Below are 15820 nucleotides of genomic sequence, written 5' to 3'. Positions count from 1 at the left end.
AAGAGGCTGATGCCCCGAGACTGAGAGGACTCATCCCTCAGCTATAGAACATCAGGAGCCTACAGAGAAAGGCAGCCTGTGAGTTACACATCCCTGCTTCGGCTGCATGAGGGGCCATACACTTCTCCTTCATCCAGATGCCATCTTGAGAACGAAGGAGGGAGAAGCTTAGAAGGCAGAGAATTGGCTCTGATAGCCAATTTCAATGGCTGAACTGCGTGAATTCAGCACCGCTTCTTTTTTTCACCCTGGAAGAGGCTGTTCAGCAAGTTTATTTCTGCTGTCTGTAGGACTGAGAGCTTTGCAGTAAGATTAAATCAGTTATAGAAAACAAATAAGCTACTGTTTTGGTACATCTGATTTGTAAGCTGTAAATCTTGACCCTACAACATCTGTGGTGTCAGCTCCATCTTTCCTCAAGAGGCAGCCTGCTAGAATGAAAGCTGCATGGACTTGGGAGCTGGCCTTGGTGTACTCCTGGCTCTACCACAAACTGGCTGGGTGATATTGGTTAAAACAATCCTCTAGTTCTAAACTTCATCAGCTCGAAACTGCAGGAGTTGGACCAGATCTGCTATTTTCAAAGGGTCTTTTAAAAAATTTTTTTTAGCTGTGCCCTTTTGTTAAATAAACTCTTACTTAGATGGACAATATATAAAACAGATACATTTGGAGTTTCCTCTGGCAAGTAGGGGAGGAGGTGTCGGGGACCACATGTACTTGACAGCCCCTTGGGCGCCCCCAGGAGTTTGCAAATCACTACTGAAGGCTATGATATCTAGTCCTTTTTGATTCTAATCCTCGATGATTCAATATCTGCTCAAGGCCAGAAGGAGCTGGCAGAGTCATAAAATAATCTATTCTGTGGTCCACAGGCATCCAAGGAGATTGGTGCTAATTTGTATTTTGGGAGAGAAGACAATTATCTTAATGTTAAAACACAAAAATTCCCAGAACTTCATGGTGGATAGAAGTTCTGTCATTTACAACCAGGAAAAAACAACAACAACAACAACAAAAAGCTTGAGGTAACCCATAAACTAGAAACTGGGTCACTATTGTGTGATTAACATGGTAAAGTCATGTCCAAGATTCAGCAACCATTTAGCACTTCATATGTGCTGGGTGCTGGCTCTGTCATCTGACTCGAGTCCTTGATAGCATCCCAAGAGGTGAGTATGATTTTCATTTAACAGATAAAGACAGCAGATTAAATAACTTGCTCAAATATCACACACTATTACAGAGAATCACAACTTTTTAGAAAAAAAAATTTACTGCCATAAATAAGATGTGCACATATACGATCAGTGAACCTAAACCATGAACTTCTCTTTCCATAGAAACTACCCTTAAGTGACACTCAGAGCATTTTTGCACATGAAATGGGTAAGAAAAATGTTTGAGACAAACAATCTGAATTTTAAATGCAGATCAAAGGTCCTTGCTGTGGTAAAAGAAGCCTGTGGGTATTTCAGGGAGGTTCACCAAGAAAGTAGGCATCTTCCTCCACTTTATGGACTTATATTTTAAGAAGCCCAGTCATTCTAGTCCATGCAGAAAAAACTTTCAAAGGAATATTTACAATGTGAATCTTATATTAAACATTTGGCTTTATAAACTTAAATATTTGTAAAAGCATATGTAAAATAAATTTTAGTACACAAACTGACGTGTGCAAAACATATCAATTTCGTTATTTCTTCAAATCGGGTTAGTTTTCTGACTCTCAACTGCCATGCTTCCTCTAAGACAGCAAGATTATCTATCTCATCCTTGTCAGGAACTCCATCTCCTTCCAAGAGTCACACCAGAAACCAGAGGATTTACTTGCAGTGAAGACAATTGAGGAAGAGCCTCTGATCTCCAGGCTTTTAACGTATCACTGGCATCAATCTGTGATGCTTACCCTGGGGCCCTGGGTTTTGGTGGTGCCATTTGTGAGTAGGGGGCTTTGCAGCGGGTACCTCCCTCTAGGCACATCAAGAAGTCATCTCCTCTGGGCAGGGCTGGCTGCATGGTGGCCATGTGACTGTGTCATTTCACAGGGCCCTGAACTCAGGAGAGCCCTGAATTTGTTTTAATGCTCTGTGGTTTCCATCTTGAAATTTGGGCAAGGACCACCATGTTTCATTTTGCACTGGATCCCCCAAATTACATAGGTGATCCTGCTGTGGGTTTAAGCCCCCAGCTCCTCTGCTCACTTTCTCAGCACAGCCTGCATCCTGAAGAACTTCTGTCTCTGACTCTCTGCCAATCCAGCGCTTCATTCCTCTTCCTTAGAGTCTGGAGGACGTGCTATTTTCTCAATGGCCGTAGGCATTTACAAAAAAACAGGAGGAACTGCAGACTTTTCAGGGACTTCTCTCTTCCATCCTGCAAAAATCCCTGAGGCAAGGGAGCACAGGAGGGACTGGTTCTTACTTGAGATGAGAAAAGACAAAACAAATATGTGGGGAGAAAAATGACACCTTAATCTGTCAATAAATTATTGTTACACGTATAGTTGTGTTTTAATTAACTCTAAGTAATTTTCATGGTCAGTTTTGATGATTTTGGCCAATAAAATGGGTCTCCAGGACCCAACACATATTGTGCTTAGTCACTCAGTTGTGTCCGACACCTTGTGGCCCCATGGGCTGCAGGCCACCAGGTTCCCTCTGTTTATGGAATTTCCCAAGCAGGAATACGGGAGGGGGTTGCCATTTCCGACTCGGGGGGATCTTCCTGATCCAGGGATAGAGCCCACGTCTCTTGTATCTCCTCACTGGCAGGGAGATTCTTTATTACCAGCGCCTGGGAAACCCCAACACATATTGCTGCACTCATGAAAAGCAAGAACGCAGGGACCTAAAGTGGGTGTTGCCAGTAGTAGGGTGATCGTATACATTCTAGCTTAAACTTGGACATTTTTTTACGTCTTTGTCGCTGCGTGCAGACTTTCTCTGGTTGTGATGAGAAGGGGTTACCCTCTAGTTGCGACGTGCAGGCTTCTCATTGTGGTGGCTTCTCTCTCGGAGCACAGGCTCTAGGGTGTTCAGACTTCTGTAGTTGTGGCCCATGCAGGGCTTAGCTGCCCTGCAGCATCTGGAATCTTCCCAGACCAGGGATCAAACCCATCTTCCCTGCACTGGCAGACACATTCCCAACCTCGGGACCACTAGGAATGTCCCGAACTGGGACATTTTTGAAAGGACCACTATTCATAGTTACATTGGACCACTATGGACACACTTTGGATACACAGTCCTCCATCTATAGCAGAGTCAGGACTTGAACAGGTCTGTGTGGCTCATACTCTCTTGATATTAATTAGGATAATCTGTGGCCAGCTCAGCCACCTGTCATGAGTGCTTTATCCCACATCCATTCAGTTTTGGTCCTGTTGACAAGGCCTGAGAAAGACTAGGTTCACAACCAGAGAATTTTATTCATGAAAAGCCCAAGAACTGCATTCCTGAGTTGCAATTGGCCAGTGCTCCAGGCATGAATGGGGGAAGTTTCATCTTCAATATTTACTAAAAACAGACGCTGAAGTTTGAGAAGCAAATGTAAAGTGCTCATTCCAAAAGCCTCTTTATATACATGTTAAATCAGTTTGTGGGAAAGAGACCACAGAGATTGTTTAAACATTCATAATGATGACACAACTGTTCGAAAATATGCAGTTCCTTGTAGTTATATGTGGAATTAATTGCATATGGAGGAAGTTATCTTTTGAAACTGGATTAAAAGGAAATAGTTCATAACTCAGTGATATCAACATGCACACCATTGTACTCAGGACTAAGCTTTGCCTTGTCTTTCTTATCTCAGCCACTGTCTGAAGAAGTTGTTTTCTTGCTTAAGGCGTCATGACTGAAGTATGTAGCTCTGTGGAGGGGAAGGAAAAAAAAAAAAAAAACTGGGGCCAGATGGAAGAAATGTCACTTTAGCCCAAGTGGTACTACTGGGAGTCTCTTTCTGACCTTGGATTCTGGAGTTCAGCTCATGTGTGTTGGCCCTTTAGTGGAGGATGTAGAGAGCTGGTCCCTCTCTACTTCTCTATTCCTTCAGAGTAAAGCAGCCGGGGTTTGGGAGCAAGATTTCCTCCCTCACCGCACAGCACGTTTCAATATCCATCCTTCAATGAATTACCCACAATCCTTAGCAGGGCATCTAGTTAACCACAGAGCAGTCAGAGAGCTATGTTTAGAGAGAAACAGCTCCTTATCTCTTGCACTCCAGGGGAAATCAGCAGTCGTTTCCTAGAGATGCTCTCAGCCTGACGCTGGGGCTCCAGTTCCCCTCCGATACAATCAGCGCTCAGCCAAAGCTACATAAAGGGGTGGCACTCCCCCGTATGTCTAACTCAGGCACTAATCACACATTTAGTACATCTGTTGTTTTAAAATTTCCAGTCCCATTAATTCTTCCTTTTTTTTTTTCTTTTTTAAGATATGAGGAGTTGAGAATACCCATAGTCACTTTGAAGTGCCGTCACTTAAATGAAAGATCTGGAAAAAAAAATCGAGACATGAGGCAATCCTGAAAATATGAATAAAAGAATATAAATATTTCTCCAGCCTCTCTAGTCTTCATTAAAATACGCAAGAGGAAGAAACCGGTTTGCCCTTCTATATTTAATTTGGACTCTGACCTCTTTGAAAACTTCAGCAATATGATTAATTTTAGCTTATCTTATGGAATGTCTCTCCACCTATAAATAAGTCTATTCATCTTCAGAAGAGCATAAATATTCCTCCTGTTTTATAGTTATTTTTAAATATCTCTTACATATAATTATAATGGGATCTATTTCCAGGACAATAGCTAAGTATCAGTTACATTTCCATTATGCTCTATTAGTTTCATGGTTGGAAAACTTAAGCAAAAATAAGCTTCTCTGGATGAATATGAATCCAGCATTAACCAGAGTAACATGAATAATTCAAAGAGCTCCTGACATTCAATCTAACAAAACCAAAAAGAATAAGAAAAGAGAAGAGAAAGAGGCAGAGAAGAAGAAAAAGAAGAGAAAGAGAAGGAGAGCTTGAGAGTTTTTAATTTTAGGTAGAGGTATAAAAAAATTCCATTATTACATTTTTCATGTTATCCCACATAATGTTAGAAAATCGGAAGACCCTTCTCTATACTTTATTAGTGTCTGATTTTCCACTTTTCTGTCTCCCAGAGTCTGCAGGCTCAAGCTAGGTCCATGTAGCCACATAGGAAAGAACTTTGCCTACAAGAACATACTAAACCCAGCATTGCATAATTTGATACCTTGAGACTGAGGATGTTAAAAATTATTTCCAGGGTGATATTATCTTCAAATAATAGCATTTATAACAATAATCTATAATTTAAACTGGTGATAAAAACAACCTGCTCAAGGAGAGATGGCATATTCAGCTATTAAAAATCATATTGCTATGGGAAAGAAGTTAAGTATCTGGTATTTCTAGGGCCACAATTCATTTCTTATATTTGGATTCGAACCTTTAAAATGAAAACTTACACATGGGACTCACACATGGGAAATGAATGGCCAATTTGTTTGCTTTCTAGATCATTCCCCACTGGAAGGACAAACTTTCCATCAGAAGACAAAGGATATGCTTTTCTCAGAGAAATATCTCCCCGTTAATAAATAGCGAGCTAACACTGAACACTTAAGTAGTGTTCCCGCCAGTCATGTGAGTCGTGTCAGCATCAACCAGCTGGTCCTTGTCTGTTTTGCAGTCAAAGAAAATGGGAACTCAGCATGTATCCAAGTTCCCAAGGATAGGAGGATTCGAGCTGCCAGGTGTGCGCATGGGCAGAATGCCCAACCCCAGGTCATCTTACAAAAAAGCCTTGCTCAGGCATGGCCAGCAAAGGAAAGCAAGCAAAAGGTCACAGTTGCTGTTTCTGCAACATAGTCACTCTCTGCGAGACATCCTCATATTTTCTTTTTTTCCAGTTGCTAGCTAAATGTTTAGGGAGCACATTAGAGTCATGAAAGGAGGTTGGAAGGGCAGGCAGCTCCACTGTTGTGATTTCTACCATTCATGAAATCAACACAATTCTTTCAGGAATCAAAGGTGCGTTCCGAAGAACTGAGAATGTGGCAGGCAGGGGTAGGGGGTGGGGAATTGCCAAGTAGCTGCCACCTTTGGCCTATTTGCTTCTATTGACGCCATCCAGGAACGGGGATCGTATTTATCAACACACTTTTCAGGCAGAGCTTTCAAGTATTCGTGTGTAACTATTGTGGAGCAAATCTTGGGCAATCCACTTTGCTTCTGTCTAACCTGGAAAGGTGAACTGGAATGAAAGTGATTTTCTGCATAATTTGATCCAATGGATGAATACTCTGGAGTCATGTGATAGGGTCAAGGTTCTTGCAGCTCATGCCTTAGAACCCAGTTACACGGGAGACCATGTTTGAACAATGTCCTTTAAAGAATTCAGTAACTAAACCCCACTGGACATGAGCCAAGACAAGCCTCTTGAATGCCAAATTCCACTCTAGTGGGTCATGTTATTGGATGGCTCAAATGAATTTGGGCCAGGAAAAAAAGGGCCTCTTTTCCCTCAATAGTTAGTTTTTCGTCTGAATTATCCAGATAATGGCTTTACTTTTCAACTTTCCTTTGCCTGCATGGAGTAGAAAGGCAGCTCTACATTTTTGTCATAATAGAATCATTACCTGTAATTCTCAGAAGTCATCCTCATGAAAATGGGTAACTTTGTAGCAAAAAGAGCTACCTAATTTGTAATAGTGATTTATTCTTTTATAATTTCTTTTAATTTGTTCACTGTGACCAATTCAACAAATATTTACTGGACAAACAAAAAGACATATTATTCTTTGTATCATGCCCATTTGTTTGGAAATCTCATATTAGCTGAAAAATCTGTAAAGTGTTACGAAGCATCAGGAAAAGGTGAAAAACTTTTGTAAAAGTTTTCTGCAGAGGCTATGTTTATTTAAAAACAGAAAGTTCAACTTGTAAGCCATGTGTATTCTTGTGAAGTCAACATGGCATCTTTTGATGAAAAAGATGTCAGGTATTAACATTGAATCCTGACAACATTAGTCTCCCACCCCCCATCCCAGATATACTGTATCTCTCTTTGAAGACTGGAGAAGTGGAAACATTCATATTGTGACTTTTCCTTCACTGGATGGTCATTTTAGTCCAAGACACTTGCCTTGTACCTACTTAACACACCAGTTCATCTTGTAAAGCCAGAAAATATAAAATAAAGCAATAGGGGAGTTTTCTTTCCAGTCTCACCTGTCATTTCTGCTCTCCCAATCCTTCCCAAAACTTAACAGCCCATTTGAGAAAGAAAGCAACTCATACTTCAAGGTAACCCATATGTAATCTATCTCTTTTCTTGCTATGGTATTGATCACTGCTGTCTTGGTTTTTACAATAAAACAAGCTATGTTACCCAAGGGTCAGAGAGAGGGAAGTTACATCCTGAGGGTGGTAAGATTCAATGTTAGTTTTGAGGATCCTCTTGCAGTCTTTAAATATGGTCTTCAATGACTTGGCAGTTGGGAATTGAGGTACAATAGTGGACATAGGAACGTGACAATAAAGCTAAGAGGCTCACCTATTATTTGCTTGAGTGTGTTATCTCTCATGAGTGACAACTACGTGACTCCAGTTCTTCAGAAGGGGTCAATCAGAGGATAGAAAAGGCTGTGGGGACATTCAAGCACCAGATGAGTAGATGGACTGGATGATCATCATAAATTGTTTGAATGGACTGGATGACCATAAATTGCATGAATTGCAATTAAAATCTTTGCTATTGTTGCAATTTTTATGTGTGTGAGATAATGTCAAATATAATTTACACACCAAAAGGTACATAAGTCAAACACATGCAAAATCACCATTTAGGTAAAAAATAGGACATAGCCAGCACCTCAGAAGTCTCTCCATGACTCTTACTGATTACCTAACAATCTGATTTTTATGGTAAACACCTCTTTTTCTATAGATCTATTCCTTAAATACAGATCTCTAAGCATTGTGGTTTAAGTTGCCTATTTTCTAAATTTTGTATAAACAGAACTATAGGCTTACATGTTTTGCTATTTTTATCCAGCTTTATATTTCTGATTGACCCGTGCTGCTAGATGTAGTCCTTCATTCATTTTTGTGGCTGGACCCAGATTAAGTTTGGCAGGTGAAGGTTTAGGCAAGTCCTAAATTTCCATGACTTAGAACTTCACTAGTACCTCAGTGAGACTGTGCCCAGAGTTCTGTTGCAGAGAAGAGAATCCTATCTGGGCAGAGATTTACTGCAGATTTTATGTGGCATGTAGATCACTTGACGGGCAGACAAAGCAGTCTCTAGGGGGACCTTTCAGAAACCTCCCTCCCCTCTCCCCAGCTACACCACAGTACTGGGCACCCAAGCAGCTCCTACCACTCAAAACTTCTCAGCCTCCAGCTCTAATTCATCACTGCCTTGACCTTGAAGCCACTGCAATCAGAAATTGTCCTGATTAAGAACGTTTCATGCTTATAGAGGGTTTCCCTCGTGGCTCAGATGGTAAAGAATCTGCCTGCAAGTAGGAGGCTCAAGTTTGATCCCTGGAGAAGGGAAGGACTACCCACTTCAGTATTCTTGTCTGCAGAATCCCATGGACAGAGCAGCCTGGCAGGCTACAGTCTGTGGGGTCGCAAAGATTCTGACATGACTGAATGACTGACACTTACTTACTTATTTATGCTTATCACGTCATGAATGCAGCAGATTCCAGAACCATTCTATGCCTGGTACAAACTTCACCAGCAAAAATTGATAAGCCTTTTTTTTTTTCCTTCATAATACCTATGAAAGGCACCTGTGCTAGTGACTAAACCTCTGTTGGCATTGCCAAGAAAGACCAAACACTTCCACGGCATGCTTGGCAGCAGAAATAGCAAACGCAACACGAGGACGCTGGGTTTGCAGAGCCGAAAATACCTGGAACCTCAGCTGAAGTGGGTGGGGAAATATAGTCTTTTGCTTTCCAGCATTGTTATATAGCAATGGCTTTCACTTTTGGGGATCAGGACTCATCGTCAGTGAATCATCAAAGCACTGAAAAAAAGTAAAATAGAGCAGAATAACATTTTCAGAGGGCATCAACCTAGGGTAATTTCGGTTTTGTGCCTCACACACATATGTATGGATTGCAAAGTAAAATATTTTCTCACTAGGGGTTGAGTAAAAAAAAAGTTTGAAAGCCACTACACTGAAAGGGGAATGGAATAGATGTCAAGTGCCAAGCGATCATATCCCCCACAACTCCTGCAACCGAACATGGAGTGACACATGTGTTCAAGAATGAGACACTTTGACAAGCCTTGTTGGCTACTATAATCTAACAATTCACTTTGGAGCATCTTAGTGTCTGAATTACCCTTTCAGCTTGCACCCCTTTCCAAGACGTCATCCATGAGTCCCAGAGTGATCTTTCTGAACACAAACCTGATTATTTCACTCTATTTTAAAGTATTCAGTAGCTTCCTCTGACTTAAAGTTATCTTCAAACTTAAGGTGCTTGTTAAAATACAGATTCCCAGATTTTCCTCAGAGATTCTAATTTAAATAACTTGAGGATGGGGTCCAGGAATCTGCACTCATAGTGGGAACCCCTAGTGAATACAATCCAGGCTCCTTAGCATGACCAAAAAAATGTGGCTCTGTACCAAGCTGGCCCCACCTCAGTTTTCCCTGCCCCGCCACCAGTCCCCCTTCCCTCGCAGACCCTCCCCTCCCCTAGACAGTGCACCACGTCTATGCCCTTTGTACTTCATGCTTTTATACCCTACATTATCACATGCTGTTCCTTCCAAATGGAACGTTCTACTTACTCCCGTTCTTGTCAAATATTTCCCAAGCTTCTATTCACCTTAAAGGACCAATATTACCTCTCTAGGAAACCTTCTCTTATATGCGAATACAGCTTATGTTCCTTTGGTATTCCACGTATTTTATACCTGCGTGCATACTCAGTTGCTCAGTCATCTCTGACTCTTTTGCGACCCCATGGACTGTAACCCACCAGGATCCTCTGTCCATGGGATTTTTCTGGCAAGAATACTGGAGTGGGCTGTCATTTCCTCCTCCAGGGGATCTTCCCAACCCAGAGATTAAACCCACGTCTCCTGCATTTGCAGACAGATTCTTTATCATTGAGCCACACGGGAATAATACTAAGTATTACTTTCTATTATAATCACATTCAATTGTAATTATTTGTTGACATTATTTTCCTATGAAAACCAGGAGCTTATTAGATATAAGCACTATGTCTTATGGTTTTGGGCTTTTTGTTGTTTATATCCACAGCCTGGCACCATGTCAAAGTACTATCGATACCCATTCAATACAATGAATGGGTGATATATTGACTGGTAGTTGGATGGATAGATTGTTCAATGAACAGAAATGCTTCTGTAAGGTAGGTGTGGTTTCTCTTTTGATATTGATTTTCAACAGAGATTAGAACTGTGACTGCTGGAATATCTGATCTTCTGTCGGGGCAGCTGATGCCTTTGGAAAACCAAACGAGTTACATGTTAAGAACAGATTCTATGGATTCAGCATGAGTCACCCATAGGGGTCAAGGCTGGTGGGTGAAATTTCAATTAAGAATTAAATATTGGTGCAGTCTCAAAATATTTTCCCACAAAATGCTGATCATTTACAAGTGGGAAAATGGTTAATTTTATGTTTCCTGAGAAGATGCTGAGAAAGATTGAAGGCAGGAGAAGGGGATGACAGAGGATGAGATGGTTGGATGGCATTACCAACTCGATGGACATGAGTTTGAGCAAGCTCCAGGAATTGGTGTTGGAGAGGGAAGTCTGGCGTGTTGCAGTCCATGGGGTGGCAAAGAGTCAGACATGACTAACTGAACTGAACTGAGAAGTCTCAAGAAAACATTATATCATATCATTTTCCTGCAAAAAAAACATGATCTGATTCTGGACGTGGGACAAACTTAGGTAGAGAAATACATATAGACTGAAAAGACGGAAAGACTTAAAAAAAAAAAATTCCAGACTGAGTGATATTGGAGGTCTATGACAATTAAATGATCTTGATATGACTACCAGACCATAAAAAAAGAGACATTACTTGTACAGTTGGAAAAACTTAAGAGTGTTCTATGAACTGGATGGTTGTATTGATTGTTTTGTATTGATAGTATTGTATTATATTGATATTGCTTTTTGAGCTTGGTTGTACTTTGGTTGTGTAGAAAACTGTGTTTGTTTTGGAAAGATAGAAACTGGGGGAAGTGAGAGTGATGAATCATCAGCTCTGCAGTTACTGCTTAAACGGTTTAAAAAAGAATAATGATAAAATTATATATATGTAAAGAGAGAGGTAGAATAAAGGTGACAAAATATTAATAATTTGGAACGCTGAGTAAAGAGAATGTGCGAGTTCTCTATACATGTCTTGAAATTTTTCTGTATGTTTGAAGTAATTTAAAAATAAATATCATTGACTTTATTTGTGACCAAGATGGAATAACACGGATCAAATTTACCTTCTTGCCTTAAGCAACTGCCAAGGCAGCTTGAATTTGTAGGACAAATTACCTGGGTCAGAGGAGAACGATGCATACAGAAGAACTCTGAAGATGTGCAGAGGGTTCCTTTTGACCATTTAGCAGAGACTGATTGGCTTACGTATATGAGAAAGCTGTCCAAGATTGGAGAAAATATCAACAAAAAAATATTCAACACTCGGGCTCCCCTGGTAGCTCAGCCAATAAAGAATCTGCCTGTGATGCAGGAGACTCTGGTTCGATTCCTGGGTCGGGAAGATCCCCTGAAGAAGGGATAGGCTACCCACTCCAGTATTCTTGGGCTTCCTTGGTGGTTCAGACAGTAAAGAATCCATCTGCAATGCGGGAGATGGGTTCGATTCTTGGGTTGGGAAGATCCCCTGGAGGAGGGCCTGGCAACCCACTCCAGTATTCCTGCCAGGAGAATCCCATGGATAGGGCCTGGCGGGCTACAGTTGATGGGGTCACAAAGAGTCTGACATGATCGAGCAACCAAGCGCAACATTCAGCACTCGCAAAGGACCAGCAATAGTGTCTATCCCACCAGCCAGACCGTAAAATGTCTTAATTCATGAGGTGTTGGGTAGAGTATTTAGAAGAGTCTTGCCTCAGTACTAAGGGACACATTACCAAGATTAAATGCAGCACTAGTCTAGGCTAACAAGTCTTAAAAAGCAAGGCCCAATAGGATCAAATTTTTTCCAAGAAACTAAACTGCATATCAGAACAAAGCTTAAGAATATTTATAGGTATACAGAAATAGTCAGGAGCCAACAAGGTAAAGTTCACAGTGTCTGGCATCCAATAAAAGAATAACAGACTATCCTAAGAAGCAGAAAAATGTGACCTATAATAAAGAGAATAATCAATCAATGAAAACCTACATAGAACTGAAACAGATATTAGAATCAGCAGAAACAGACATGAAAAGAATTATTTTAGCTATATTCTGAAAGCCCCCAAATAGAGATATGGAACGTATGAAAAACAAATACAAAAAAATCAAATAAGCTAAAAGCAACAATGTCTAAGATTAAAAAAAATTCACTGGATGGAATTAATAGTAGATTAGACATAACAGATGAAAACACTAGTGAATTTGTAAACATAGCAATAGAAGCAACATGAGATGAAAAGCAAAATGAAAATGATGAGCGTCAGTAGCTTTGAGACAACTTTTAACATCCTAAAAGTTGTCAGTTGGGGAGTGTAACCTGAGTCTCCAAATGAGAGGTTGGTGAGAGAAAAAAAATATACTTGAAGAAATGACTGGAAAGTTCCAAATCTGATGACGTCTGAAAGCTACACATCTGAGAATGCCAATGAACTTCAAGCACAAGAAACATAAAGAAACCACAGAACGGGGGAAGGCGTCGTTGTTCAGTCACTCAGTGGTGTCCGACTCTTTACGACTCCATGCACTGCAGCAGGCCAGGCTTCCCTGGCCTTCACCATTTCCCCGGGAAAGGGAAGGGTGAGATGAACCGAGAAAGTAGCCTTGAAACATATACATTACCATATGGAAAACAGACAGCCAGTGGGAAACTGCTGCACTGATGCAGGGAGCTCAAATCTGGTGCTCTGTGACAACGGAGAGGGGTGGGATGGGGTGGGAGGTAGGAGGGAGGTGCGAGAGGGAGGGGACATGTGTATACCTATGGCTGCTTCATGTTGATGTTCGGTAGAAACCAATATTGTAATTGTTTTGTATTGTAATTTGTTGTGTATTGTATTGTACTGTTGTAATTTGTTACCAGTTGTATTGGTAACAATATTGTAAAGCAATTATCCTCCAATTAAAAATAAATTTAAAAAGAAAACTATACCAAGACATATGGTAATCAAATTTCTCAAAAGCAATGATAAGTAGAAAAATCTTAAAAACAGCTCCAGAAAAACCACATGTTACACACAGAAGAACAAAAATAAGAAAGCTAGCAAATTATCTAACACATTACAAGCAAGATGACAATAGAGAAACATCTTCAAAATACTGAAGGAGAAATAACTATCATCCTAGAAGTCTATACCCAGTGAAATAAAGCCTTTTTTAAAGGGAACCGTCTTACACTATTGGTGAGAATGTATATTGGTGCAACCACCATGGAAAACAGTATGGAGGTTCCTCAAAAAACAAAAGATCAAGTTGCCGTATGACCTAGGAATCCCACTCCTTGGCATATATCCAGATAAAAAATATATTTGAAAAGATACACGCACCTCTATGTTCATAGCACTATTTACAAAGGCCAAGACATGGAACAACTTAAATGTCCATCAACAGATGAATGGATAAAGACGATGTGGTATAATACATACACAATATACTACTCAGCCTTTACAAAGAGTGAAATAATGCTATTTCAGCAACATGAGTGGACCTAGAGATTATCATACCAAGCAAAGTAAGTCAGAAAGAGAAAGACAAATACCGTATGATATCACTTACATGTGGAGTCCAAAACATGACACAAATGAACGTATCTATGAAACAAAAACAGACTCACAAATACAGAGAACAGACTTGCGACTGCCAAGAGGGATGGATGATGGGGGAGGGGAGAAAAAGACTTTTTCAATCACACAAAAGCTGAAGGAATTTATCACCAGCAGCTCCTCAGTATAAGAAATGTTAAAGGAAGGTCTCCAAGCAGAAGGAAAATGTTACCAGATGAAAATTTGGATTTACTAAAAAGAATGAAGAGAATCATACATGGAAACTCTGAGAAAATATATGATTTATTTTTTATTATTAAATTCCTGAAAAATATTTTATTATTTAAACAAAAATTACAGTAATGTGCTATGGGGTTTATGGTGTACGTATAAGTAAAATGGATAAAAACAATATCATAAAGGCCGCAAAGGCAGAAATGGAAGCATAGTACAAATATGGATGATATGGGAATTTTTCCAACAACTCTATGTCAATAACATCAACAACATAGATGAAATGGATAAATTCCTTGAACGAAACAAATTATCATCAAAGTTCACAAAGGAAGAAATACACAGCTTGCTTAGCATTATATATATTTAAAAAGTTGAATTTATAGCTAAAAATCTTCTTGTAAAGAACATTCCAGATTTAAATGGCATCACTAATTAACTCCACCAAATATTTAGGGAATAAATGATACCAATTCTACACAAACTGTTCCTGAAAATTGAAGAGATGGAAATAGCTTCCCATCTTATTCTGTGAGCCCACTATTACCTTAATACCAAAACCAAACAAAGACATTAATGAAATAAGAAAACTATAGGTCAGGATTCCATATGAACATACATACAAAAATTTGAAACCAAATTTTAGAAAATCAAATCTAAGCATACATGAAAGGCATGGTACATTATGATCAAGTGAGGTTCATTCCAAGAATGCAAGTTTGGCTTACTATTAACAATCAATTGGTATAACTCATCATATTAACACACTGAAAAAAAAAAACCCATATCATCTGAATTTATGCAGAGATAACATTTGACAAAATCCAGCACCCATTCCCAATGAAAACTTTCAGCAAACTAGGACTAGAGAGAACTTCTGCTTACTCTGATAAATGGCATCTAAGAAAAACCTACAGCCAGTATATAATACTGAATGATGAAAGACTAAATGTTTTCTCCCTAAGTTCAGAAGAATAAAAAGATGTGCCTTCTCACACTCCTATTCAAAACTGTACTAGAGGTTTAGACAGAGCATTAAGGCAACAAAAAAAGCATCTATTTTGGAAAGGAAAAAGTAAAATTATTTCTATTTTAGAATGCATGATTGTCTATGTAGAAAATCTGATAAAATATGCAAAAACACTCTGAACTTCAAATTTAGTAAGTTTGAAGGATAAAAGATCAATATCAAAATCAGTTGTATTTCTATATTTCTCTATTAACAACTGGAAATAGAAATTTAAAAATATTATGTGGAATAGCACTAAATATGTAAAATTCTTAGGGATAAATCTGACAAAAAATTGGCAAGGCTTATACACTAAAACCTACAAAATATTTCTGAGGGTAATAAACTTTGACCTAAACAATTGGAGAGATATAACATATTCATAGGTGTTAAAGGTTCAATATTATTAAGATGATGATTCTCCCTAAATTTATCTATGAATTCAATGCAATACCAATAAAAATCTTAGCAAGCTTTTTTCCTATTGATAGAAACTAGAAAACCAATGCTAAAATTCATACAGGATTGCAAAAAACATTGAAAGCTCAAAACATCTTTGAAAAAGAATGTCAGAGGGTTTA

At 39.3% G+C, this 15820-nt stretch overlaps 1 long non-coding RNA gene across 2 annotated transcripts in view; it reads right to left on the bottom strand.

The window, feature by feature from the left end:
* Positions 1 to 1257: 1257 nt before the first annotated feature.
* The window catches only part of LOC136167244 (uncharacterized), a 303769-nt gene continuing 289206 nt past the window's right edge, over positions 1258 to 15820 (bottom strand). Inside the window, exons 2-3 of one of the 2 annotated variants that reach the window (XR_010663074.1) lie at positions 7591 to 7679; positions 1258 to 4496 (exon numbers count right to left, since the gene is read on the bottom strand). This is a non-coding gene — a long non-coding RNA (uncharacterized lncRNA). The remainder of the gene's footprint in view (positions 4497 to 7590; positions 7680 to 15820) is intronic. The other variant, XR_010663073.1, reaches the window with a different exon arrangement.

The sequence above is a fragment of the Muntiacus reevesi genome, chromosome 4 (assembly GCF_963930625.1).
Source record: "Muntiacus reevesi chromosome 4, mMunRee1.1, whole genome shotgun sequence".
NCBI classification, from domain to species: domain Eukaryota; kingdom Metazoa; phylum Chordata; class Mammalia; order Artiodactyla; family Cervidae; genus Muntiacus; species Muntiacus reevesi.
This window is presented reverse-complemented; position numbering and strand designations above follow the sequence as displayed.